The following is a 26,208-nucleotide window of genomic DNA, read 5'->3' on the forward strand; positions in this document are numbered from 1 at the left end:
CCGGGCAGCCTGGCGGGGTGAGCCCCCGGGAGCAGGGCCTGGACCACAGCCTGGCATTGGGAGCCCTGCTTGGGCCTTGGGCAGCCTGGCAGGGAGGCTCTGACAGCTGCACTGTCCCATGTCCCTGCGGACGCACCGTAGCCTAGCCAGCCTAGGTTGGGTCCCCGCCCTGAGACAGGCCCACGCCATCACGGCCCCGCCAAGCTGCCATCGTACCTAAGGTGGAGTGGGTCTGTGTATAGCTAAGGCCAGCCTAGCCTGCCTCCTTCTGACCAACTAGAGAGCAGGATACGGCCCGTGACCCTGCCTCCTGATCAACAGTTATCTTAGCCAATCCCCCCTCCTTGCTTTGGCGTTGCATCATCATCATCATCATGTTACTATTACGCCTCTGGCATTTAGGGCAGTGACAAAGCTCCTCCACTCCTGTCTGTTTCTGGCAAGTCTTTCAATGATTCCCCAGCTGTGCCCCAGGTTTTTCAGGTTGGCTTCCACAGCTCTTTGCCATGTTGTTTTCGGGTGACCTCATTTTCGCTTGCATTCAGGTATCCATTTATTGCTACTCTGGTGATGGAAACAGTTTCCGTCCGAAGCATGTGACCGATCCATCTCCAACGCCTCCTGGCAATTATGGTGCTCAGATCCTCTTGGCTGCACTGTGTCACTAGATCTTGGTTTGATATTATTCTGGGCCAAAAGACACAAAAGATTTTTCTGAGGCAGGTTGTATGGAATGAAGGCAGTTTGGACATGTCATACTTTCTCATTTTGCAGCATTCTGCACTATAAAGTAGTACTGAAAGTACACAGCTCTGATAAATCTTGAGTTTGGTGTTGGTGTTGTATGTTGATGATTTCCAGACTGTATTTAAGCTCTGAAGGTGTTCCTGGCTTTATCGATTTTGTTCCAGATGTCCTGGCTTGTTCAACAATCCACAATATAATGCCGGCATCTGTAACTTTCACTCCATGCATCTGAAAGAGTGAGGATTTTTACCCACGAACGTTTATGCCCAAATAAATCTGTTAATCTTTAAGGTGCCACCAGACTCCTTGTTCCTTCTGTGGCTACAGACTAACACGGCTACCCCCGTATACTGCTCAAGGCATTTATCCTTTAGCGTCTGAGATTTTGTGTCTAAAACCTTTTTCTTCAGGGCTCATCTGGTTTCTAGGGCGTTCCATGTGCGGGGTGTAATCCCCGCCTTCCTTCTCTTCTGCCTGTAGTCTAGACGGGCTTCACTGCACAGCTTTGGCGTCTAATGACTGACAAATATCTTGACCAATGATCTGTTAAAATCTTTTCGATTGACGTTAATGTCCACCTTTCGCAGTTGAAGCGGTTCTTCTATCCTATGGAAAGTAAGAGTGATTTTGATTGATGGCTTTTTTCTTCTAACGGCAACAGAGCACTGCGGGAAATTTCTCCAGTGGAAGGAGAATAGGGCGGGCGTGGCAGCCCTGGCCACCAATGACTTGCGGGTGGGCGGAGCAGCGCGTCCAATGCGGTCGGGAGGCGGGGCTGGGCAGCCGCCGTTACCGTCTGTCGCAGAAGGCAGCAGCGGGCTGGTGGTGGGAGTGTGAGGTGAGAGTGGGACGTGGAGCTGCTGTCATGAGCTACTCAGGTGAGAGGAGGCTGGGGCCGGGCCCTCGGGGAGGGGGTCGGCTGGGTGCAAGATGGCGGCTGCTCCCGTTTGGGAGGGGGGTTCGGCGCTGCCCCTCCTCTCCTGTCCCTCACGGCGGCCTGCGGGGCCTACTCCGAGCTCTTCCCCCCCCCTCCGCGCCCGGGGGGGGCCTGGATGTGGGCGAAGGGTTGGCCCAGTCGCTCGGTCCTTACTGCGCACTGCCTCCTCCGTGGGGCTGAGGTGACGGTGGAAGGGGGCCTAACCGTCACTTTCCACCCGCCTCATAAGCATAGGGCTTGTGGGGTTCAGACCCCATCGCACAAACATGCCATAGACCTGCAGGGGGTGGCGGCTGCTGTTGCCGCCACTGACCCCGACCCCCTACCGCGTGGCACAGGGCTTGAGGGGATTGGTGCTGGCACTGATCCTGATACACTACCACAAACATGGCCTGGGGACTTGGGGTGGGGCTGGCCTGATCCCGATCCCCTGTTGCATGCCATGGCATTCGGTGCCACTGCCCCCCCCCACTGTATTGCATGGCATGGTATGGGGGTTGGCACGGGCCCTAAGGGGGGAGGAGGCCCTGGCCCCCTGCTGCATGGCACAGCACGGGGTTCAGCACTGGCTCTGACCCTCTAGTGCATGGCATAGTATGGGCCTGCAGGGGGACAGGTATGGAGCCTGGTGGGGTGTTGGTGCAGAACCCGTTCTCCTACTGTACAGTGTGGGGCCTGGTGGGGCACTGACCCCATACCCCTACTGCATAGCATTACAGGGGGCCTGTTACTCCCCACACACACATTATCCCCACCACACAGTGTGTTATGGAGCTTGGGGGGGCGGTGTTTCTGGCACTGACACACACACCCATACATACCTCATCTGCATTGTGAAGTACTGTGTGGGGAGAGCTTGCACTCATCACTCCGCACACACCACATAATAGAATTGCCTGGGGCCTGCCAGGGGCAGCGAGGGATCAGCCACTGACACCCCTCACATACACCATCACCCATCTTGCATTACATGGGTTTTGGACATACGGGAAGATATACAAGGGGCGGGGGACAGACACACACCCACACCATTGCACAGGCTCTGGGGGGATTTAATAACCAAGAGGAGGCATTGGCAGTACTGTTCTGCCATACATAACATTGAATGGGCCTCTGGTGAGTGGGTATAATAACTAGAGGAGGCGCTGACATGCTTTCCTCTGTAGGCAGTATTGCATTGGTGTGAGTATGTGTGGAATAAATAATGAGGGAGGGGGAGACCCAGCGCTGATAATATTCTCCGTCAGTTGTGAGTTTTGGAGACAATGAGGGTAAAGCTGGAATCGATTATACCCTTACCTTACTGTCACTGCATCATCTTGGCAATCGTGGAAGAAATTTACACTGCTTCCTTGAATACACTCACCATTGCTTGAAGGAATGGGGTATAATAAGGGTGGAGAAGGTGATTGTGATATCTTTTCTTCTTTCTACCTCACACCATTGCATGGGTTTTGGGGGGCATGTAATCATAGAAATCAGGGTTGAAAGAGACCTCAGGAGGTCATCTAGTCCAACCCTCTGCTCAAAGCAGGACCAATTCCCAACTAAATCATCCCAGCCAGGGCTTTGTCAAGCCTGACCTTTAAAACCTCTAAGGAAGGAGATTCCACCACCTCCCTAGGTAACCCATTCCAGTGCTTCACCACTCTCTGAGTGAAAAAGATTTTCCTAATATCCAAGCTAAACCTCCCCCACTGCAACTTGAGACCATTACTCCTTGTTCTGTCATCTTCTACCACTGAGAACAGTCTAGATCCATCCTCTTTGGAACCCTCTTTCAGGTAGTTCAGCTATCAAATCCCCCCTCATCCTTCTCTTCTGCAGACTAAACAATCCTAGTTCCCTCAGCCTCTCCTCATAAGTCATGTGCTCCAGCCCCCTAATCATTTTTGTTGCCCTCCGCTGGACTCTTTCCAATTTTTCTACATCCTTCTTGTAGTGTGGGGCCCAAAACTGGACACAGTACTCCAGATGAGGCCTCACCAATGTCGAATAGAGGGGAATGATCACATCCCTCGATCTGCTGGCAATGCCCCTACTTATACAGCCCAAAATGCCGTTAGCCTTCTTGGCAACAAGGGCACACTGTTGACTCATATCCAGCTTCTCGTCCACTGTAACCCCTAGGTCCTTTTCTGCAGAACTGCTTCCTAGCCATTCGGTCCCTGGCCTGTAACAGTGCATGGGATTCTTCCTTCCTAAGTGCAGGACTCTGCACTTGTCCTTGTTGAACCTCATCAGGTTTCTTTTGGCCCAGTCCTCTATTTTGTCTAGGTCCCTCTGTATCCTACCCCTACCCTCCAGCGTATCTACTCCTCCTCCAAGTTTAGTGTCATCTGCAAACTTGCTGAGAGTGAAGTCATGCCATCCTCCAGATCATTAATGAAGATATTGAACAAAACCGGCCCCAGGACCGACCCTTGGGGCACTCTGTTTGAAACCGGCTCCCAACTAGACATGGAGCCGTTGATCACTACCCGTTGAGCCTGATGATCTAGCCAGCTTTCTATCCACCTTATAGTCCATTCATCCAGCCCATACTTCTTCAGCTTGCTGGCAAGAATACTGTGGGAGACTGTATCAAAAGCTTTGCTAAAGTCAAGGAATGACACATCCACTGCTTTCCCCTCATCCACAAAGCCAGTTATCTCCTCATAGAAGGCAATTAGGTTAGTCAGGCATGACTTGCCCCTGGTGAATCCATGCTGACTGTTCCTGATCACTTTTTCCTCTCCAAGTGCTTCAGAATTGATTCCTTGAGGACCTGCTCCATGATTTTTCCAGAGACTGAGGTGAGGCTGACTGGCCTCTATAGTTCCCCGGATCCTCCTCCTTTTGTTTTTTAAAGATGGGCACTACATTAGCCTTTTTCCAGTCATCCGGGACCTCTCCCGTTTGCCATGAGTTTTGAAAGATAATGGCCAGTGGCTCTGCAATCACATCCGCCAACTCCTTTAGCACCCTCGGATGCAGCGCATCCGGCCCCATGGACTTGTACTCATCCAGTTTTTCTAAATAGTCCCGAACCAATTCTTCCTCAACAGAGGGCTGGTCACTTTCTCCCCATACTGTGCTGCCCAGTGCAGCAGTCTGGGAGCTGACCTTGTTTGTGAAGACAGAGGCAAAAAAAGCATTGAGTACATTAGCTTTTTCCGCATCCTCTGTCACTAGGTTGCCTACCTCATTCAGTAAGGGGCCCACACTTTTTCCTTGACTTTCTTCTTGTTGCCAACATACCTGAAGAAACCCTTCTTGTTACTCTTAACATCCCTTGCTAGCTGCAACTCCAAGTATGATTTGGCCTTTCTGATTTCACTCCTGCATGCCTGAGAAATATTTTTATACTCCTCCCAGGTCATTTGTCCAATCTTCCACTTCTTGTGAGCTTTTTTTTGTGTTTAAGACGAGCAAGGATTTCACTGTTAAGCCAAGCTGGTCGCCTGCCATATTTACTTTTCTTCCTACACATTGGGATGGTTTTTTCCTGCAACCTCAATAAGGATTCTTTAAAATACAGCCAGCTCTCCTGGACTCCTTTTCCCCCTCATGTTGTTTTCCCAGGGGATCCTGCCCATGAGTTCCCTGAGGGAGGCAATGTCTGCTTTTCTGAAGTCCAGGGTCTGTATTCTGCTGCTCTCCTTTCTTCCTTGTGTCAGGATCCTGAACTTGACCATCTCATGGTCACTGCCTCCCAGGTTCCCATCCACTTTTGCTTCCCCTGCTAACTCTTCTCTGTTTGTGAGCAGCAGGTCAAGAAGAGCTCTGCCCCTAGTTGGTTCCTCCAGCACTTGGACCAGGGAATTGTCCCCTACACTTTCCAAAAACTTCCTGGATTGTCTGTGCACCGCTGTATTGCTCTCCCAGCAGATGTCAGGGTGATTGAAGTCTCCCATGAGAACCAGGGCCTGTGATCTAGTAACTTCTGCTAGTTGCCAGAAGAAAGTCTTGTCCACCTCATCCCCCTGGTCTGGTGGTCTATAGCAGACTCCCACCACGACATCACCCTTGTTGCTCACACTTCTAAACTTAATCCAGAGACTCTCAGGTTTTTCTGCAGTTTCATACTGGAGCTCTGAGCAGTCATACTGCTCTCTTACATACAATGCAACTCCCCCACCCTTTCTGCCCTGCCTGTCCTTCCTGAACAGTTTATATCCACCCATGACAGTACTGCAGTCATGTGAGTTATCCCACCAAGTCTCTGTTGTTCCAATCACGTCATAGTCCCTTGACTGTGCCAAGACTTCCAGTTCTCCCTGCTTGTTTCCCATGCTTCTTGCATTTGTGTATAGGCACTTAAGATAACTCGCTGATTGTCCCGCTTTCTTGGTCTGAGGCAGGAGTCCTCCCCTCTTGCACTCTCCTGCTTGTGCTTCCTCCCGGTATCCCATTTCCCCACTTACCTCAGGGCTTTGGTCTCCTTCCCCCGGTGAACCTAGTTTAAAGCCCTCCTCGCTAGGTTAGCCAGCCTGCTTGCAAAGATGTTCTTTCCTCTTTTCGTTAGGTGGAGCCTGTCTCTGCCTAGTACTCCTCCTTCTTGGAACACCATCCCATGGTCAAAGAATCCAAAGCCTTCTCTCCGACACCACCTGCGTAGCCATTTGTTGACTTCCACAATTTGACGATCCCTACCCAGGCGTTTTCCCTGCACAGGGAGGATGGACGAGAACACCACTTGCGCCTCAAACTCCTTTATCCTTCTTCCCAGAGCCACGTAGTCTGCAGTGATCCGCTAAAGGTCATTCTTGGCAGTATCATTGGTGCCCACGTGGAGAAGCAGGAAGCATCGTGAATCCTGGCAAGCAGCAGACCTCTCGGTTTTCTCGGTCGGGGCGGCAGATAGATGACTCAGTCCCCCTGAGGAGGGAGTCCCCGACCACCACCACCCTCCTCCTTCTCTTGGGAGCGATGGTTGTGGAACCCCCATCCCTAGGACAGTGCATCTCGTGCTTTCCAATTGGTGGAGTCTCCTTCTGCTCCCTTCTCTCAGATGTACCATCTAGTCCACTCTCTGCATTAGTACCTGTGGAGAGAGCATGAAAATGGTTGCTTATCTGTATCTCCATTGCTGGTACATGGACGTTCCTCTTTCTTCTGGAGGTCACGTGTTGCCAAATTTCTTCACCGTCCCTCTCTGTCCTCTGCACAGCCTGCTCCGATTCTTCAGGATGTTGTGCCCGTAAAAGCATATCCTGACATCTGTCCAGGAAATCTTCATTTTCATGTATGCAACAGAGGGTCGATGCATGTTGCTCCAGACCTCGAACCTTCTCTTCCAATATGGAGACCAGCTTGCACTTTGTACAGACAAAGTTGCTTCTGTCCTGTGGAAGAAAAACAAACATGGCACAACCTGTGCAGGTTACAACAGCTGAATGCTCACCTTCCATAATTTCTTGCTTCTAAGCGCTTCCTCAGCTGTTGCAGCTACTCACAGAAGCCTGCGAGATGAAAGCCTCAGTGGGCTCTCCCGAGGCAAACTCCCTCTGTTAGCCTCTGCTGTTCGCCGCTCAGCTGGTTCGCTGCTGACTGCCCTTTTATAGCAGTCAGGCCCACTCAAGGCCCACCTGGAACAAAGCTCTCCCATAATAAGCAAGGAGAAGAAGTTGGTACCAATATCCCTGGCTGATAAGCTCGGAGGGGTGGGGGGAGCAATAAGCAGGATAAAGCTGGCACAGATTCTTCCCTTCCCCCTGCATCTTTCAACTGATGAACTTGGGAGAGAGAAATTGAGATTTATACCCAGCCAGGGTGACAAGGCACATGGGATTCTGCATATGAAAGGGGCATCAGTCCCTGCTTCTCCTACTCTCTGTTGAAACAAAGGAAAGGGTAGCTCAAGATTGTGTAGTTGAAGTTGTCCTGTACAGAGTCTCAGGGATTAGGCTGGGAGCCCAGAATTTGTAGCTTTGCTGCTTTTTGCTGCAGGTTTGAGATTTTTTATTTTCCTTCTTCCTCAGTGTGGTTGCAATTAACTGCCCTTATGTGCTGGGTTACATGTTTTGTATTAAATAAAATGAGAGAGGTTGGGGTGAGGCAGGGAAAGTACTAACCTTAGTGATGTAGGGTCTGTAACACAGAGCTCAGACTCAATAATACTGTACTGCTAAAAGACTATTAATCTAGTTATGAAATTTGCCTTATTCTGATATACTCAATTGTATTTGGAATGTTCAAAATGTTACCTTCCAATACTGCGATTTGGACAAATTAATATTATAATTGGGTTTGTAACTCCTGCATTGCCTGACACTTTTGTGTCTAAATATATGGGGTTTGCCTTGATCAGTGGTGACAATCTCTCACTTACACCCATACCTCAACTGTGCACTGTGATAGCTGGCCACCGGATTGCTCCCTTTCTTCCCCAAGGTGGCAGCCTGTTCAGTGCTGTGCATGTATAGCAACGATTCTCAAACTTAGGGTCATGGAACTGCTATCGTTTTCTACAGAATCTGAGCCTTAAATGTAAAAACTATTTCCATTTGTTATGGTTTTGAAGGATCTTCTGAATACAAATTGCTCCAGTTATTTGGTTTATTGAATCTATCTTATAGGGGAAAGTTGTACTTTCTTATGGAAAATGTTATGAAGAAATTTTGCTTGGTGTATTTTTAAATATGAAATGATTGACTGTAAAAACTGATTTCAGTCATACATAACATAACTAGAGGGTCATAGAATTTGTTGCTTCTGTATGTCAAGCTCATAACATGCACCTCCAGCTCATTGTATCCCTCTTTCTCCCCCACGAGTTCCCTGAATGCCACCCTCGCATCCCCCTCTATTTTAGTTTCTGCAACCCACCCTCGAACTGGGGGTTCTGTGTGTGTCCCCCTGCCTCTGTGGCTCTGGGTGCCCTCCCCTCTCCACCATATGCGAAGGAACTTGAAAAAAGCAAACTGCTCACTCTTGCTGAAACCGAACAAAAGGTTCTGGGATGTGGCATTATAGAAGAAGTGGTTGGTTTGGGGGGTCATCAGTGGATAAAAATTAAGAATCCCTATTAAGTAGTATAGTAAAGAGCTTTGATGTGGTGTGTATTGGAAGGAACTATAGAACTTTTGCTTGTCTGTTATACAGTTTGTAGGGAAAGTCTTTTATATTTGTGCTTTCATGTAGAAATAGGGTAAAAATGATGTGACGCATGTAGCTCTCCTCAAAACGAGAATTCATTTTAGATTGGTAGATGAAGGTTTTCAGGATGTAGTCCTTGACTGCAATCTTGTAGGCTGTTTGAAGCATTAATCTGAGATCTGTGTTAATGCTTGTATGGATTATAGGATTACTTCTTGAGGAGGTATGGGTAGAGGTAGAACATAGTAATGGCTCAATATACATATATTTTTATCATTGTTCACCTAGAAAACACATTTGACTCATAGAATATCAGGGTTGGAAGGGACTTCAGGAGGTCATCTAGTCTAACCCCCTGCTCAAAGCAGGATCAATTCCCAACTAAATCATCCCAGCTAGGGCTTTGTCAAGCCTGACCTTAAAAACCTCTAAGGAAGGAGATTCCACCACCTCCCTAGGTAACCCATTCCAGTGCTTCACCACTCTGAGTGAAAAAGTTTTTTTCCTAATATCCAAGCTAAACCTCCCCCTCTGCAACTTGAGACCATTACTCCTTGTTCTGTCATCTTCTACCACTGAGAACAGTCTAGATCCATCCTCTTTGGAACCCCCTTTCAGGTAGTTGAAAGCAGCTATCAAATCCCCCCTCATTCTTCTCTTCTGCAGACTAAACAATCCCAGTTCCCTCAGCCTCTCCTCATAAGTCATGTGCTCCAGCCCCCTAATCATTTTTGTTGCCCTCCGCTGGACTCTCTCCAATTTGTCCACATCCTTCTTGTAGTATGGGGCCCAAAACTGGACACAGTACTCCAGATGAGGCCTCACCAATGTCGAATAGAGGGGAATGATCACATCCCTCGATCTGCTGGCAATGCCCCTCTTATACAACCCAAAATGCTGTTAGCCTTCATGGCAACAAGGGCACACTGTTGACTCATATCCAGCTTCTCGTCCACTGTAACCCCTAGGTCCTTTTCTGCAGAACTGCTTCCTAGCCATTCGGTCCCTAGTCTGTAACAGTGCATGGGATTCTTCCTTCCTAAGTGCAGAACTCTGCACTTGTCCTCGTTGAACCTCATCAGGTTTCTTTTGGCCCAGTCTTCTAATTTGTCTAAGTCCCTCCTGTATCCTATCCCTACCCTCCAGCGTATCTACCACTCCTCCAAATTTAGTGTCATCTGCAAACTTGCTGCGAGTGCAGTCCACGTCATCCTCCAGATCATTCATGAAGATATTGAACAAAACCGGCCCCAGGACCAACCCTTGGGGCACTCTGCTTGAAACCGGCTCCCAACTAGACATGGAGCCGTTGATCGCTACCCGTTGAGCCCGACAATCTAGCCAACTTTCTATCCACCTTATAGTCCAATCATCCAGTCCATACTTCTTCAACTTGCTGGCAAGAATACTGTGGGAGATCATATCAAAAGCTTTGCTAAAGACAAGGAATAACACATCCACTGCTTTCCCCTCATCCACAGAGCCAGTTATCTCCTCATAGAAGGCAATTAGGTTAGTCAGGCGTGACTTGCCCTTGGTGAATCCATGCTGACTGTTCCTGATCACTTTCCTCTCCTCTAAGTGCTTCAGAATTGATTCCTTGAGGACCTTGAGTATCCCTTGGGAAATAAATGCCCAGAATGAAATATAAAAAACAAACAAACTAAATAGCTCATCCTTGGAAGAATGTGTGCAGACTTTGAAGCTAGATAAATGTGGCGTGACACGAGGAATTGGTGGATTTTAGTAATTGTGGGTTGACTTTGGGAATTGGGTGCCAGAAATTGCCAGCTACTAACACAGACAGAGCGGGAAGGGTATGACGATGCAATTACTTGTGTGCAAAAGTGTGTGGTAAGAGGTGTGGTGAGACCAGTCTCTTTACAGTACCCACAACAGGCCCCATACTGGGGTCCAGGTGTGGGGTTTGTCGGGGTGAGGGTTTGATGGGCCTGCCTAATAGGGGAGCCCCAGCTGCTGCTGCCAGGATCCCTCCCCCATCCGCTTCTCTTCCCTATCCTATCCCTTTCTTCACTGTGTCTTCCTCTCCCTGCTATCCTCTGCTCCTATCTCCCTCCCCTCACTCCTACATCCCATTTCCCCCATCCAATCCTGTCCCTCTTTCTTCCCCACTGCCTCTCCTCCCCTTCCCCCCACCACCATCCTTGCCATGACCCACCAGTGGCACTCACCGTTGTATGGAAAACAGGATGGCTCCCAGCACACATAGAAGAGGGGTATGACTGGCACTAGGACCCAGGAGACGGAGTCAGCTAGCAGGAGGGGCACTCTCCATCATCCAGGCAGCTCTGCACTTGCAGAAATGGGCAGTGGCATGTGACTCCACACAGCCCTCCTATGCCATGCGTCTGTTTGGGGGGGGCAATACCTACTATGCTCATGGGAGCCCCCCCCCCCGGTGACTTACCTCTCTTCTGGCTGCTCCAGGCACCGAATACCACACACCTGTGCTGCTGCGACTTCCTTTTTGCTTCCCCATCCTTATCTGCGGAGGATATGAATTCTGTATGCTCAGTGGTGCAGAATTCCTCCAGAGTAATATAGGTTTGTCAAGCTCTGATCTCTTTTTAGGGGTATCCACTTGATATAGTCAGGCTTATTTGGGTGCATTTGATGGTCAGTTCTTAGATAGAATTGATTCTCCTTATGCTCTAGCTAGAACAGCTGGCATTACCATATAATTTGGGTTTTGACCTCCTTTTGGTCTTTTTCTAGGTTATGGCAACTGGAACTCTGGGACAAACAGAGGCAAGTATAGTAAAATCTTAATACATTATCATGAAAAAATTCATTAAATGACAATCAGTCAGAAAAATGATTATAAAATTGAAGGTTTTCACAGCTCAAATCTGTTTCCCCATGTCAAATAATATCCTCTTAGGTCACACACAACTCTATTTCTGTCAGCATTGCAGAGCCCATATAACTGACAGTCAAGTGTGATGAAGTGGGAATGTTCTTAATGTGTCCTTTGAATACTGGGTGGCGAGTATTGACCTGGGAAGGTTGCAGAGGAGTTTTACTGGGACTGTCTGCATTGGAGATGGGATTCTTTCCTTGTGGGAGGGTACCTGAGCACGTAACCTGAGAACCCAGGAAGGGGGTTGGAGGCCAGGTGACACCTCTGCCCGGGAAACTGGACAAAGGGTGGGGGAGGAGCCGAGGGTAGACTGAGTGAGACAGCTGGAGGGAGGTTCAGTTTGTTTCTGGCTGGGAAAATGCAGGGGAGCCCAGATGGGGCTCTGGCCTCCCTGCCCCCCATCAAGATGGACCTAATTGAGGGGGTCCTGTTGTCTGTACCTGCAAGACCTGTCTTGGTCTGTGTTCCTGTTGTCTAAATAAACCTTCTGTTTTACTGGCTGGCTGAGAGTCAGCCAGTCAATTGAGTCAGTGAATTGTAGGAAGCCGGGGGTGCAGGGCCTTGTCTCCCCCACACTCCGTGACAGCTGGTGGAAGTGGTGGGATCTACTGCACCCCGTGGATGGCGCTTCATGCAGTGACGGGGGCGCAGTAAAACGAAGGGGGATTGATGGGGACTGGGTGTGCTGAAGAGTCGGAGAGAGACGGTTTCAGGGGGCGATTAACCCCTGGGATTGTGACCAGAGAGAAGGACTCTTGCAGTAACAGGGTTCCCCTGGGGACTGCAGCGAGCAGTCCCAGGGGTGGAGGAATCTGCAGCTCGACCCTGGCAAAGAGGTGGTGACCTCAAGAAGGGGTGGCACACTAGGGGTTCTTCCTGGAAACTGTGGAAAGCTGAGAGCACAGACTTGTGAGTGGCTAGCAGGAAGATGTATGCTAAACGCCTTAAGAGCGACCTGGTGGAGCTGTGCAGGCAGAGGGGGCTGCGCATTGGGAGGTCCACCAAAGAACAGCTGATTACCCAGCTGGAGGAGAAGGATCGCTTGGATGAACCAATCCCTGTCCCTGAGGGAAGCCGCCCAGTGGACACAGCGTGGGCCCTGGGGCCTGACCTGGCTGGGAGAGGTCAGATTGCTGCCGAGGACATCCCAAGACCCTTCCTACCTATGCCTAAGGGTTGGGGGAAGCCCAGCAAATACCGAGGGCACCCTGACTCCAGTGGCCAGCAGGGGATCGTCCCGGTGGAGCTCCCCATCCCTGGAGCTGAGGCGGCTGGAATATGAGAGGCAGATGAGACTGAAAGAGCTCGAGTTGAGGCAGCAGGAACTGAAGCAGGAGTGGGAAGAACGGGGAAAAACAGGCAGCATGAAGAGAGACAGAGGCAGCATGAGCTGGAGCTGGCCAGGCTGAGGAGCAGGGGGCCCCCAGCTGTGGTGCGGGGGGGGACCCAAGACTGCAAGAAGCTTTGATAAGTGCTTCCTGGCCCAGCGGAAGGAGGGGGAGGACATGGATAGCTTCCTGACAGCCTTTGAGAATGCCTACGAGATGCACAGGGTTGACCCTGCAGACAGGCTCCAGTTTCTCACCCCTTTACTGGACTCCACAGCCATGGAGGTGTACAGCCAAATGAAAGGTGCGGAGGCAGGGGACTACGAAATAGTCAAAAAGGCCCTGCTCCGCCAGTCTGAGCTGACTCCCGAGATGTACCAGAAGAGGTTCCAGAGTCAGCGTAAAACTCCTGCGGTCACATACCTACAACTGGTCAACCGGATGCAGGGATATGCCCGCAGGTGGACAGCTGGTGCCCAAACTAAGGAGGACCTGCTTGACCTAATCGTACTGGAGCAACTGTATGAACAGTGCCCATCTGACCTGAGACTGTGGTTGGTGGAAAAAAGCCAGAGAACCTGCAGTATGCAGGGCAGCTGGCTGATGAGTTTGTGAACAGTCGGGCAGGGGATAGCAGGGAGGAGTCCCAAAAGAACAGGCCTGCCACAATGCAGAGAGTGACCGACCCTGGGACCTCCCATAGGGGAAACATGGAGACCCCCTCCCAAGGGGAACATCCGGCATCAGGGCCAACCGACCGGCTCGAGGGGACCAACAGGACATGGGCTGCTGTTACTGTGGCCAGAGGCGCCACATACGGACCCAGTGCTCCAAGGTCAGGGATAGACTGAGCAGACCAAACCCACACAGGGTTAACTGGGTAGAGACCCAGACGGACGAGGGGCAGGCTTCCCAAGCAAGGGGGGCTGGCAGCTTATCAACTGCTCAGGAGAGAGAAGGGCCCCAGGCCAGCTCCTCTGGAGGGCTGGATGCCCCAAACTCAAGGTTCTCCATTTACAGCATGGGCATGGGGTGGTCCCTGCGGAGCGAGTGCCTTGTTTCCCCTGGAGGTGGATGGGAGGAAGGTCCAATGGATACTGGGAAACGGGCGCTGAGGTGACGGCCCAGCCTGAGGTGGTAGCTCCAGATCGGGTGATGCCCAACAACTATCTGACCCTGATGGGGGTGAGCGGGACCCCATTCAAGGTGCCTGTGGTGAGGGTACACCTGAAATGGGCCAAGGAGGGCCCCAAGGAAGTGGAGGTGCACCCCCATTTGCCCACTGTGCTGTTAATTGGGGGGGGGACCTGGAGGACTGGCCAAGCAACCCTCAGGGTGCCCTGGTCGTGACCTGTAGCCAGAGCTGGCGAGGGGCACTGCACCCTGACCGCGGGGAGGATACCTTGACTGAGGTGCATGGCTCTAACCCGGTGGTGAGGGAGTGCCCAGGGAAACGGCTCAGGGAGGCTGCGTCTTGAGACCCAGCTGGTGAGAGGAAGCAGGTACCCACCCCTGTCCCAGCTGCTGAGTTCCAGGCTGAATTGCAGAAAGATCCCTCCTCGCGGAAGATAAGGGATCTGGCTGACCTCGGTGCAGTACAGACCATGGGGAGAGGTGGCTGGAAAAGGTTCCTGTGGGAGAAGGGATTCCTGTACTGAGAATAGGCTTCCCCAGGGGAAATGGAGTCATGGGGGGATCGGAGGCAGCTGCTGTTCCCCCGGAAGTATCGCCACCAGCTGCTATACCTGGCCCATGACATCCCCCTCTCAGGGCACCAGGGAATCTGGCATACCCGGCAGAGGCTGCTACAGCACTTTTACTGGTCTGGGGTCTTTATTACTGTCCCACAGTATTGCTGATCTTATCACCCCTGTCAGAAGGTGAGGAAGGCCCGGGACAAGGGGAAAATGGCTTTAGGACCCTTGCCCATCATAGAGGAGCCTTTCCAGAGGGTGGCCAAGGTCAAAAGGGGGGCTCTTAACCAAGAGGGCCCAAATCACAACCCTCCAGACTGGAACGCTGGGAGAAGACCCAATCCCAGGTTGAACCCCAGGGTTATTGGGGTGGCAAAAGGACCTGGGCTGCATAAGCCTTCCCACATGCGGACTACAAGTGAAATCGAGCACACCCGACCTAAAGGGGGCTGTGAAACTGGAAGGGCCTGGTGTAATTCTCACCAAGGAATGGGAGGGATGTTGGGGCATCCATGGTGGGTTCGAACTTCCCCAGGTCACTGGCTGAAGTGACCCTGCTCAGTTCGGTCTCGAAGGGGGGAAAGATGTGATGAAGTGGGAGTGTTCTTAATGTGTTGTTTGAATACTGGGTGGGGAGTATTGACCTGGGAAGGTTGCAGGGGAGTTTTGCTGGGACTGTCTGCATTGGGGATGGGAGTCTTTCCTTGAGGAAGGATACCTGAACACTAACCTGAGAACCCAGGAAGGGGGTTGGAGGCCAGGTGACACCTCTGCCCGGGAAACTGGATAAAGGGTGGGGGAGGAGCCAAGGGTAGACTGAGTGAGACGGCTGGAGGGAGGTTCAGTTTGTATCTGGCTGGGAAAATGCAGGGGAGCCCAGATGGGGCTCTGGCCTCCCAACGGGGCTCTGGCCTCCCTTTCTCCGCCTCTCTTCCCCCCCCCCACCCCCTCCAGTGGACCTAATTGAGAGGGTCCTGTTGTCTGTACCTGCAAGACCTGTCTTGGACTGTGTTCCTGTTGTCTAAATAAACCTGTTTTGCTGGCTGGCTGAGAGTCATGGTGAATTTCAGGAAGCTGGGGGTGCAGGGCCTTGTCTCCCCCACACTCTTTGACAACTCAGGTCTTTACTATTCTGCCTTGTGCATCAACAAAACCAGATATTTCTGTTCCCAGAAGTCAGCAGTTTGTATCCACTATCTGTTTTCCTTCAGTCTTTCTGTCTGATATCACTCTTCTGTGAAATGGCACTGAACATTCAAGTGCTGTCATAGCATGCTAGAAGACTGAATTTCTAGTTCTTGTGCCAGAAAGACACGAAAAATGGCAGTGCGTCTGTATTTAGACCTAAACTTGAAACAGGCCTGCCTTTGTAAATACTTGTCTTTTTCACTGTGCTCAGACTAGTGTGTGATGCCCAGCTGTATGGTAGAATCTCACTAATCTGCACACTTTAATTAGCACAAGGAAGCCTCTCTCCATTCCTCAAAGACTGACTAGCAGAGCAGCATAGTATGTTTTTTATATCACCAACTGGTAGTTTAAACTGTAATCAGTGTTGTACCAAGGATTTTATGACCTTTTCACTATCTTCAGAGCTAGCTGGAAAACTTATTTTTGTAAAAACCAGAAAATATTATTTTTCCCATTTTTCAATCAACTACACCTCTACCCTGATATAACGCAACCTGATATAACACGGGTTCACATACAATACGGTAAAGCTCTGACACACTGCTCTGAGCAGCATGTTAAGGGTGCTGGGCTAGGCCGGGGCCGAGGGGTTGGATAAAGGGCAGAGGGTCTCGGGGTGGTCAGGGGTGCCCCCACCCCCGCAGGGTCTAGAAGGCAGGAGCTGTGGGGGGGGCAACTTTGGGGGCCCCGCAGTCCCAGAGTGGCCTGAGGGATTAGCTGGGGGCTGGGAGCAGCCTGCTCCACTTCCCTCACCCCAGCCCCAGCTGTGTCGCTTGGGGGAAAGGATCCCCCCACACACACACACTCACCGGCAGCAGCAGAAGTGGAGCAGGCTGGCCCCAGGACAAAGGAAAGCGGAGCAGTCTGGATCCGTGTCGCTCCGCTTCCCGCTGCAGGTGAGTACGGGGGGCATTCTTTCCCCAACCTCCCCACACTCACCGGTGGCGGGAAGCGGGAGCGCTGCAGCTGGGAGGTGGCGGAGCAGAGTGGAGTGGGCTGGGGCCACGTTGCTTTGCTTCCCACCGCTGCCGGTGAGTGCCTGTCAAGGAATGAGAAATATCCAGACAAGCCTATTTCTGCTCTTCTGGCATCTAGAAGCGTCAGCCACCAGCACTGACTCAAAACTAGGACAAATTCCAGGAGCTGGCACAACGAGCCGAAGTGTGTCAAACTAAGGCCCCGGTAGGAAGCAGGATGGGCCAATGATTCAGGCATGAGCTAAGGACTTGGGAGACCTGGGTTCAATTCCCTGCTCTGCCATGAGTTTCCTGTGTGTCCTCAGACAAGTCACATCTCTCTGAGCCTCAGTTTCCCTATCTGTACAAAGGGGATAATAGCTCTACCTTGCCTTTCAGGGGTGAGGGGACTATACGAACCTTAAAGAGTGTGAGGTGCATTTCTAACTTAGAGATAACAACTTTAGCTGACTCACTCTCCCATGGTAATAGTACCTTTAGGTTAAACATGATTTCCATCTTTCTAGAAAAGAGTAGAAAAGAGTTCTTTTTAAACAAAAAGTTAACTTTAATAGAAGCAATGGCATCTGGTAGTTGGGAAATAAAAGAATTAAAACAAATCAATCTTTGTAGACCACTTTCTTAACAAAAACAAAGTCCATATCTGACATGTTAGGAAAAGGATTTGGACTGACAAATTACCCCAGAGGAACAGGGTTTGATCTGGGAAAGAGCAGCAACTGTAGCATGATACAAGAAAATGTCTTTAAGGTACTGCTTCAATGGTACTTCACATCGGTCAGATTAAAAATAGAAATTGAATGGGGATAAGTGTTGGAAAAATGATGATGAAAGAGGAGATTGTATATATGTACGGTGGAGCACTGGGATAGAATTTGTAATAAATATCCAACAATTTGTGAAGTTTGGTTATGAAGGATCCTATGATAATCCTTCTAGCAAAAATGGTCACACAAACAGAATGCAGAATTAATTTCTCATCTGCTAGTAGCTGCTAAGCTACTGCTAGCTTCCTATCAGGAAAATAAATAGTCCAACTCGAGAGGACTGGTCCAAAAAATGTGGCGGGTCATGGAAAAATTAATGCACCAATGTATACTCAGCAAAACAAAGGACACTTGGCGTATTGAATAAATAGTAACCAAATATCTAAGTACATTCTCCTGCAAAATACCAGTGCACCTGTCCAATTTTTTTGAATATTACTATTTGATAGACAGGCCTGGCTTGTTCAATATGTGCAATCAGAGATTTCACTCTCTGTGATAAAATCACAGAACCCGCGTGTTGTGGGTATTGTAAAGAGACTCGCTCTGTCAGTGGTAGCACCTTGTGAAATAGAGAGAGCTGATTTATTGTATGACTAGGTTGCTCTAAAGAAGAGCTCACTGTTGTAATGACTGTTTTGTCTCCAACGTTTACATGGCAGAGATTTGTAAACCTGTTAAACCTTCCTAAATAAATAGTTAGAGAAGATTGTGAGGGTCCGAGGAGGGAACATCTATCCCTACTGTGGTGCTGCCATCAAAGGGCCTGGGAGAAGCTCTGTTCAGCACCTTGGAGTCTACAGGCAGAAGGTAAATTTCTTTCTACCAAGACACTTGTCAGGGTTCCCTCCCCACTATGAACTCGGGGGGTACAGATGTGGGGACCCGCATGAAAAACCCCTTAAGTTTATTTCTACCAGCGTAGGTTTAAAACTTCCCCAAGGCACAAATTCCTTCCTTGCCCTTGGTATCGCTGCCACCACCAAGTGATTTAAACCAACATTCAGGGAGGGCCACTTGGAGCCCTACCTCCCTCAAAATATCCTCCCAAGCTCCTACACCCCCTTTCCTGGGGAGGCTTGAGAATAATATCCTAACCAATTGGTTACAAAGTGAGCACAGATCAACCCCCATGGGTCTTTAGGACACTTAAGAACCTGATTGTTTTTCAAAGAAGTTTATTTAATTTATATATTTAAAAAAAAAGGATAAAATAATCATCTCTATAAAATCAGGATAGAAGATAACTTACAGGATAATCAGATTCAAAACAGAGGATAAAATAATCATCTCTATAAAATCAGGATAGAAGATAACTTACAGGATAATCAGATTCAAAACAGAGGATTTCCCCTCTAGGCAAAACTTTAAAGTTACAAAAACAGAGATAAACCTACCTCTTAGCACAGGGAAAATTCACAAGCTAAAACAAAAGATAATCTAATGCATTTCCTTGCTATTACTTACTATTTCTGTAATATTGGATGCTTAGTTCAGATATGGCTTAGGGAGATGTATTTTCCCTGCCCTGGTTCCTCGGTGACCCGGAGAGAACAAAGGAACACAAAACAAAAAACTTTCAAATCTGTGGGGGAAGGAACTTCTCTCCTTATTGGTCCGTCTTAGTGAGGTGCCAGCCGGGTTATCTGAGTTTCTTACCTCCTTACCCTGTAAAGGGATAATCCCCCCTTTACCTGTAAAGGGTTATTTTATGCTACCCTTAGCTGTATGTTTATGACAACACTAATGAAGCCACCCTGAGGAAGTGCTTAATCTACCTCCCCTTCCCCCTCCACACATGCATGGGGCTAATCCCTGAGGTCACTGAGCAAACTATCCTTCTGGGAATTGTCACTTACAGGGTCTCTCCTTGGCCAGGAGACTCGCAGCACTTGGAATCCTGTCCCTGGAAGCACAGCACTGTTCCTCACGTGCAGAAAAGGAAATTGGAACGAATGTGGATTTGTCCCTATTCCACAGCCAGCAGGGAAGAGTGCACCAAAGGGTAGAGCACAAGTTAGAGGTGCAGGGATCCCAAACTCACAAGACTCAACGCTCCTCTTGTCAACCCATGCCACGTACCTGCAGAAATCAAGAAAGCTTCCAACGCCTCCATCTCCAGACAGGAGTGCACCACCTTTCCTGGTAAGTGCCCAGAACACATCCCTCAGGTAAGGAGGAAAGTGCAGATCCTGGATCTAGAACCAGGCAGAAAAATATCACAGACTAATACAAAGCCCTTATATCTGAGTGAGTCCCTAAGTCACCAGTCTCCCTGATGATGTAGAAGAGCTTGGGGGTGGGGATCTGCCACTCAGTGGATTTCCTGGGGGAGAGGTGTCTGGGATCCACCACTTAGTGGATCTTTCTCTAGGAGGCCAGAAGAATCTCTGTGAAGCGCTGCTCTCAGACTGTTTCCAATTGAAAGACCATGGAAACCTGGCCAGTAAACACCTGTCAGGGATGCTGTCTGTCTATCTGGTCCTGCCTCAGCACAGGGGGCTGGACATGGTGAATTCTCAAAGTCCTTTCAGCCTGACATTGTTCTTGATCCTGAATTATAGCAGTCTTCAGGACAAGGAAGGTCCTAGACTCCTCAGGACAATGAGGCCATTCAGATAATATCTGTTATATAATAAACCACAGGACTTTCCCGTGGCTTTAGTTTATATTGTATTATTAAAAGCTATAGTGCATTGTCCTCATCTTTGGCTGGGAGGGAGCATGGGCCATAATAGCAGGGATAAGGAAGAGACAAGAGAAAACAGAGAGGGCAAATCAATATCTTAGATATATGTATACTAATGCGAGAAGTATGGGGAATAAGCTGGAAGAACTTGAAATGCTAGTTAATAAACACAGCTGTGACATAGCTGGCATCATAGAGACTTGGTGGGATAATACGTACGAGTGGAAGGGTAGAGCCTGCTCTGGAAGGACAGGCAGGGAAAAAAGGCAGGAGATGTTGCCTTATATATTTAAAATGTATAGACTTGGACTGAGGTTGTGATGGAAATAGGAGACAGACCTGTTGAAAGTCTCTGGGTAAGGATAAAGGGTTAAAAAAACAAGGATGATGTCATGGTAGGGGTCTACTACAGACCACCTAACCAGGAAGAAGAGGTGGATGAGGCTTTTTTAAACAACTAACAAAATCATCCAAAGCACAGGACTTGGTAGTTTTGGGAGACTTCAACTACCCAGACATCTCTTGAGGGGAGGAAAAAACACAGCAGGGCACAGATTATCCAACAAGTTCTTGGAATGTATTGGAGACAATTTTTTATTTCAGAAGGTGGAGAAACCTATCAGGAGAGAGGCTGTTCTAGATTTGATTTTGACCCATAGAGAGGAACTGGTTGAGAATTTGTAAGTGGAAGGTAGCTTGGGTGAAAGTGATCATGAAATGGCAGAGTTCGTGATTCTAAGGAATGGTAGGAGGGAAAACAGCACAATAAAGATAATGGATTTCAAGAAGGCAGACTTCAGCAAACTCAGGGAATTGATAGGTAAGATCCCATGGGAAGCAAGTCTAAGGGGAAAAACAGTTCAAGAGAGTTGGCAGATTTTCAGAGAGACGTTATTAAGGGCACAAGAGCAAACTATCCCACTGTGTAGGAAAGATGGGAAGTATGGCAAGAGACCACCCCTGCTTAACCAGGAGATCTTCAATGACCTGAAACACACGAGTCCTACAAAAAAGTGGAAACTAGATCAAATTACAAACGATGAATATAAACAAATAATGCAAGTACGTAGGTCAAGGCACAACATGAGATTCAACTAGCTAATAACAAGTAAAGGGTAACAAGAAAACATTCTACAAATACATTAAAAGCAAGAGGAAGATCAGGGACAGGGTAGGCCCATTGCTCAATGAGGTAGTGGTGGGGAGAGACAATAACTGAACATGTGGAAATGGCAGAAGTGCTAAATGACTTTTTTTTTTTTTTTCAGTTTTCAGCAGGAAGGTTGGTGGTGATTGGACATCTAACATAGGGAATGCTAGTGAAAATGAGGTAGGATCACAGGCTAAATTAGGGAAAGAACAAGTTTAAAATTACTTAATCAAGTTAAGATGTCTTCAGGTCACCAGGGCCTGATGAAATACATCCTAGAATACTCAAGGAACTGACTGCAGAGAGATCTGAGCCACTAGCAATTATCTTCGAAAAGTCATGGAAGAGGGGTGAGATTTCAGAGGACTGGAAAAGGGCAAATCTAGTCCCAATCTATAAAAAGGGAAATAGGGACAACCTGGGGCATTACAGACCAGTCAGCTCAACTTCAGTACAGTAACTCCTCATTTAACGTCGTCCCGCTTAACGTTGTTTCAATGTTACGTCCTGCTCAATTAGGGAACATGCTCGTTTAAAGTTGTGCAATGCTCCCTTATAACGTCGTTTGGCTGCCTGCTTATAAGATTCTGTGGAAGAGGAGCGACTGTACAAGAGAGCATTGAACAAGTTCCGCTTCTCCGCTCCTCCCCTTCCCTCCCAGAAAGTCCCAAGCGCCGCCAAACAGCTGTTTGGTGGCACTTAAGGCTTTGGGTGGGAGGGGGGAGGGATATGGCGTGCTCCGCAGAGGAGGTGGAGTGGGGGTTGGGAAGAGGTGGGCCTGGAGTGGAGCGGGGACAGGAAGAGGCGGGCATGGAGCATTCCCAGCAAAGTCTGAGCCTGTTCTTCTCCGGGGAAGCTGCTGCTGCAAAGGTGCTTCCTAGCGTCCTTGCCTGCAGCGGGCTGTGCCTGTGTGGGGTAAGCCAGGAGCACTTCCCAACTACAGTACAGTATATAATGCCTTTTGTCTGCCCCTAAAAAATTCCTTGGAACCTAACCCCCCGCATTTACATTACATTTTATGGGAAAATTGGATTCGTTTAACATCATTTCACTTAAAGTTGCATTTTTCAGGAACATAACTACAATGTTAAGTGAGGAGTTACTGTACCTGGAAAGATAATGGAGCAAATAAGCAATCATTTGCAAACACCTAGAAAATAATGTGGTAAGCAACAGTCAGTATGGGTTTGTCAAGAACAAATCATGTCAAGTCAATCTAATAGCTTTCTTTGACAGGTTAACAAGCCTTGTGATTAGAGGGGAAAGTGGTAGATGTGGTATATCTTGACTTCAGTAACGCTTCTGATACTGTCTCACATGACCTCATAAACAAACTAGGGAAATACAACCTAGATCAGTGATCCCCCAAACTTTTTACCTCATACTCCCTTCTTACCCCTGTCCACATCTTCCCCCCCCCCTCCACCTCCCACAGCTGGGGGTTGGGGCTGAGGCTGGAAGCAGGGCCACAAGCGGAGCCCTGGCTGAGGGCAGAACTGTGGCCGGGCCAGGAGCCAGGGGGTGAGGCCAGGACTGCAGCTGTGGGGGGAGCCAGGGCTATGGCTGGGGGGCAGGGCCAGGAGGAAAGCCACAGTTGTGGCTGGAGCAGAGCTGGGGGCAGAGCGAGGCTTGGTGGCGCTTCCTCCCTGTTCCTCCTTGGGGCTGTCCCTGGGCCCTGCCGCACCTCCACGAATGTTCCCCTTCCCTCCCCCCAGGGGCATGCCCCACATCTTGGGGACCACTGATCTAAAGGAAGATTACCTTAACCAGGCCACCCCATAGCAGCGGAGGGCAGAGCTGCAGTATAGGGGCACAGAATGATTGCTGCCCTTTATCATTAAAACCAAGTGCTATATGGAAGAGTTAGCAGGAAAGTTACACCAAGCACTAAGCCAGCTGCTGCCCCCAGCAGTGTCACCTGCAGCATGGTTCTTGTTTTGTTCCCTACACTGCAACAGAAGCCCAAACAAAATAAACATACCTGCATCATGCCCTGGAGCTTCCCACTAAAGCAACTTCCCAGCATCTTCAACTTCATGCACGACCCCTCTCCCTATCAATCCTGCTACCAATGGGTCTTGCGGGCCCACTAAAAAACTCAGAGGACTAAGGAGACCATCTCTGCCACCCAGCCTTCTTCGGGGCCCCCAGCCCCAACCAGTTATGATTATTTCCCCTACCACAACTCTGGGACTGATTCAAGGGGTAAAAGGTGATTTATGAATGGCACCCGACAAGTCAACCTCCCCATTACGCAACACTCCTCCCTCCCACAATCTGTTCTCTCCCTCTTCAAAGAACCATTCCAGCCCCAAAAATAGTTTTCCCCCAATTCTCTTTCCCTGTGGAAAACCAATTCCTGCCACCACACAATAGACTCCAAAAATCAGTTCCCACACTCCCACCCCCACAACAGAATAGCCTCTTCTTCCCAACAGCCAATGATCGCCATGATCAGTTCTGTCTCCCCCTCCCATAAGACTGTCTCAGTGACACCAGTTGTCACAAGTCTTGCAATATTTGGTGCTTTTCCCCCCAAAGCCCCAGCTTCTGGAGTCACAAGACTGAGTGAGAACAGCAACACCCTTTATTTAAAAAAAAAGATGAGGCCTCAAACTAGGTCAACCTAGAACTTAGGTCAACCTAGCTACATTGCCCAGGGCTATTGAGAAATTTTGCACTCTGTGGGACATAGGTTGATCTAACTAACAGCCACTGTAGACTCAGGTAGGTCGATGGAAGAATTCTGTCACTGACCTTGCTACTGGCTCTTAAGGGTGGTGATAGAGAAACACCTTTCATTGTTGTTGTGTCTACATTACAGCAGCAGGGGTGCAGTGCTTGTAGTATAGACACACCCTAAGTCTCCAGCTCTTCATGTTGAGGAGTCGTGCTTAAAAAATGTGACCCAAGTCTAACCTTAAAGGCTCAGAAAGCAGAGAAAATGAAGCCAAAAATGTATTACTTAATCATGATTTTTCAACGAGACACATGGTTTTTTGAGATCTGACTCATAATTTTTGAACATGTGGGGTTGTCAACACTGCAATCTCCCCTTTCCCCAAACTCAAATCTCTGGATACATCAATTCTGACCCCTGCTCCCTAGATCAGTGCTCCCACATTCAGTGTTGTCTCCCTCCCTCCCCCAAAACAAGAGCGTGTCAAGGTGGATGAGATAATATCTTTTATTAGATCAACTTCTGTAGTTGAAACGGACAAGCTTTGGAGCTTTCGCAGAGCTCTTGTTCAGATCTGGGAAAGGTGCTCAGGGCAGGTCTACAATGAAAACATATGTCATAAGAACAGCCATACCAGGTCAGACCAAAGGTCCATCTAGCCCAGTATCTGTCTACCGACAGTGGCCAATGCCAGGTGCCCCAGAGGGAGTGAACCTAACAGGCAATGATCAAATGATCTCTCTCCTACCATCCATCTCCATCCTCTGACGAACAGAGGCTAGGGACACCATTCTTTAGCTATCCTGGCTAATAGCCATTTATGGACTTAACCACCATGAATTTATCCAGTTCTCTTTTAAACACTGCCATAGTCCTAGCCTTCAGAAGCTCCTCAGGTAAGAAGTTCCACAAGTTGACTGTGCGCTGCGTGAAGAAGAACTTTATTTGTTTTAAACCTGCTGCCCATTAATTTCATTTAATTGGAGATATACCAATCTCCTAGAACTGGAAAAGCCTTCACTAGCAGGACCAATTTTTGCCCCAGATCCCTAAGTGGCCTCCTCAAGAATTGAACTCACAACCCTGGGTTTAGCAGGCCAATGCTCAAACCCCTGAGCTATCCCTCCCCTGAATTTGGTGACCCCTAGTTCTTGTATTATGGGAATAAGTAAATAACTTTTCCTTATCCACTTTCTCAACATCACTCATGATTTTATAAACCTCTATCAAATCCCCCCTTAGTCTCCTCTTTTCCAAGCTGAAGAGTCCTAGCCTCTTTAATCTTTCCTCATATGGGACCCTCTCCAAACCCCTAATCATTTTAGTTGCCCTTTTCTGAACCTTTTCTAGTGCTAGAATATCTTTTTTGAGGTGAGGAGACCACATCTGTACACAGCATTCAAGATGTGGGCGTACCATGGATTTATATAAGGGCAATAATATATTCTCCTTCTTATTCTCTATCCCCTTTTTAATGATTCCTAACATCTTGTTTGTTTTTTTGACCACCTCTGCACACTGCGTGGACATCTTCAGAGAACTATCCACGATGACTCCAAGATCTTTTTCCTGACTCGTTGTAGCTAAATTAGCCCCCATCATATTGTATGTATAGTTGGGGTTATTTTTTCCAATGTGCATTACTTTACATTTATCCACATTTCATTTGCCATTTTGTTGCCCAATCACTTAGTTTTGTGAGATCTTTTTGAAGTTCTTCACAGTCTGCTTTGGTCTTAACTATCTTGAGTAGTTTAGTATCATCTGCAAACTTTGCCACTTCACTGTTTACCCCTTTTTCCAGATCATTTATGAATAAATTGAATAGGATTGGACCCTTGGGGAACACCATTAGTTACCCCTCTCCATTCTGAGAATTTACCATTAATTCCTACCCTTTGTTCCCTGTCTTTTAACCAGTTCTCAATCCATGAAAGGACCTTCCCTTTTATCCCATGACAGCTTAATTTATGTAAGAGCCTTTGGTGGGGGACCTTGTCAAAGGCTTTCTGGAAATCTAAGTACACTATGTCCACTGGATTCCCTCCTTGTCCACATGTTTGTTGACCCCTTCAAAGACCTCTAAT

The 26,208-nt window shown here is 48.7% G+C and overlaps 1 protein-coding gene across 10 annotated transcripts in view; it reads left to right on the forward strand.

The window, feature by feature from the left end:
- The first annotated feature begins 1,259 nt into the window (after positions 1 to 1,259).
- The window catches only part of LOC120391024 (zinc finger protein 883-like), a 32,974-nt gene continuing 8,025 nt past the window's right edge, over positions 1,260 to 26,208 (forward strand). For 2 of the 10 annotated variants that reach the window (XM_039514243.1, XM_039514244.1), the window contains exons 1-4: positions 1,260 to 1,625; positions 18,265 to 18,412; positions 19,464 to 19,747; positions 21,560 to 21,621. The gene's annotated coding sequence lies outside the window, so the exon portion shown is untranslated. Of the gene's footprint in view, positions 1,626 to 18,264; positions 18,413 to 19,463; positions 19,748 to 21,559; positions 21,622 to 22,589; positions 22,607 to 26,208 lie in introns of those variants that run through there. The other 8 variants (XM_039514242.1, XM_039514241.1, XM_039514239.1 and 5 more) reach the window with 7 other exon arrangements.

This window comes from Mauremys reevesii, linkage group 25, assembly GCF_016161935.1.
Source record: "Mauremys reevesii isolate NIE-2019 linkage group 25, ASM1616193v1, whole genome shotgun sequence".
NCBI classification, from domain to species: domain Eukaryota; kingdom Metazoa; phylum Chordata; order Testudines; family Geoemydidae; genus Mauremys; species Mauremys reevesii.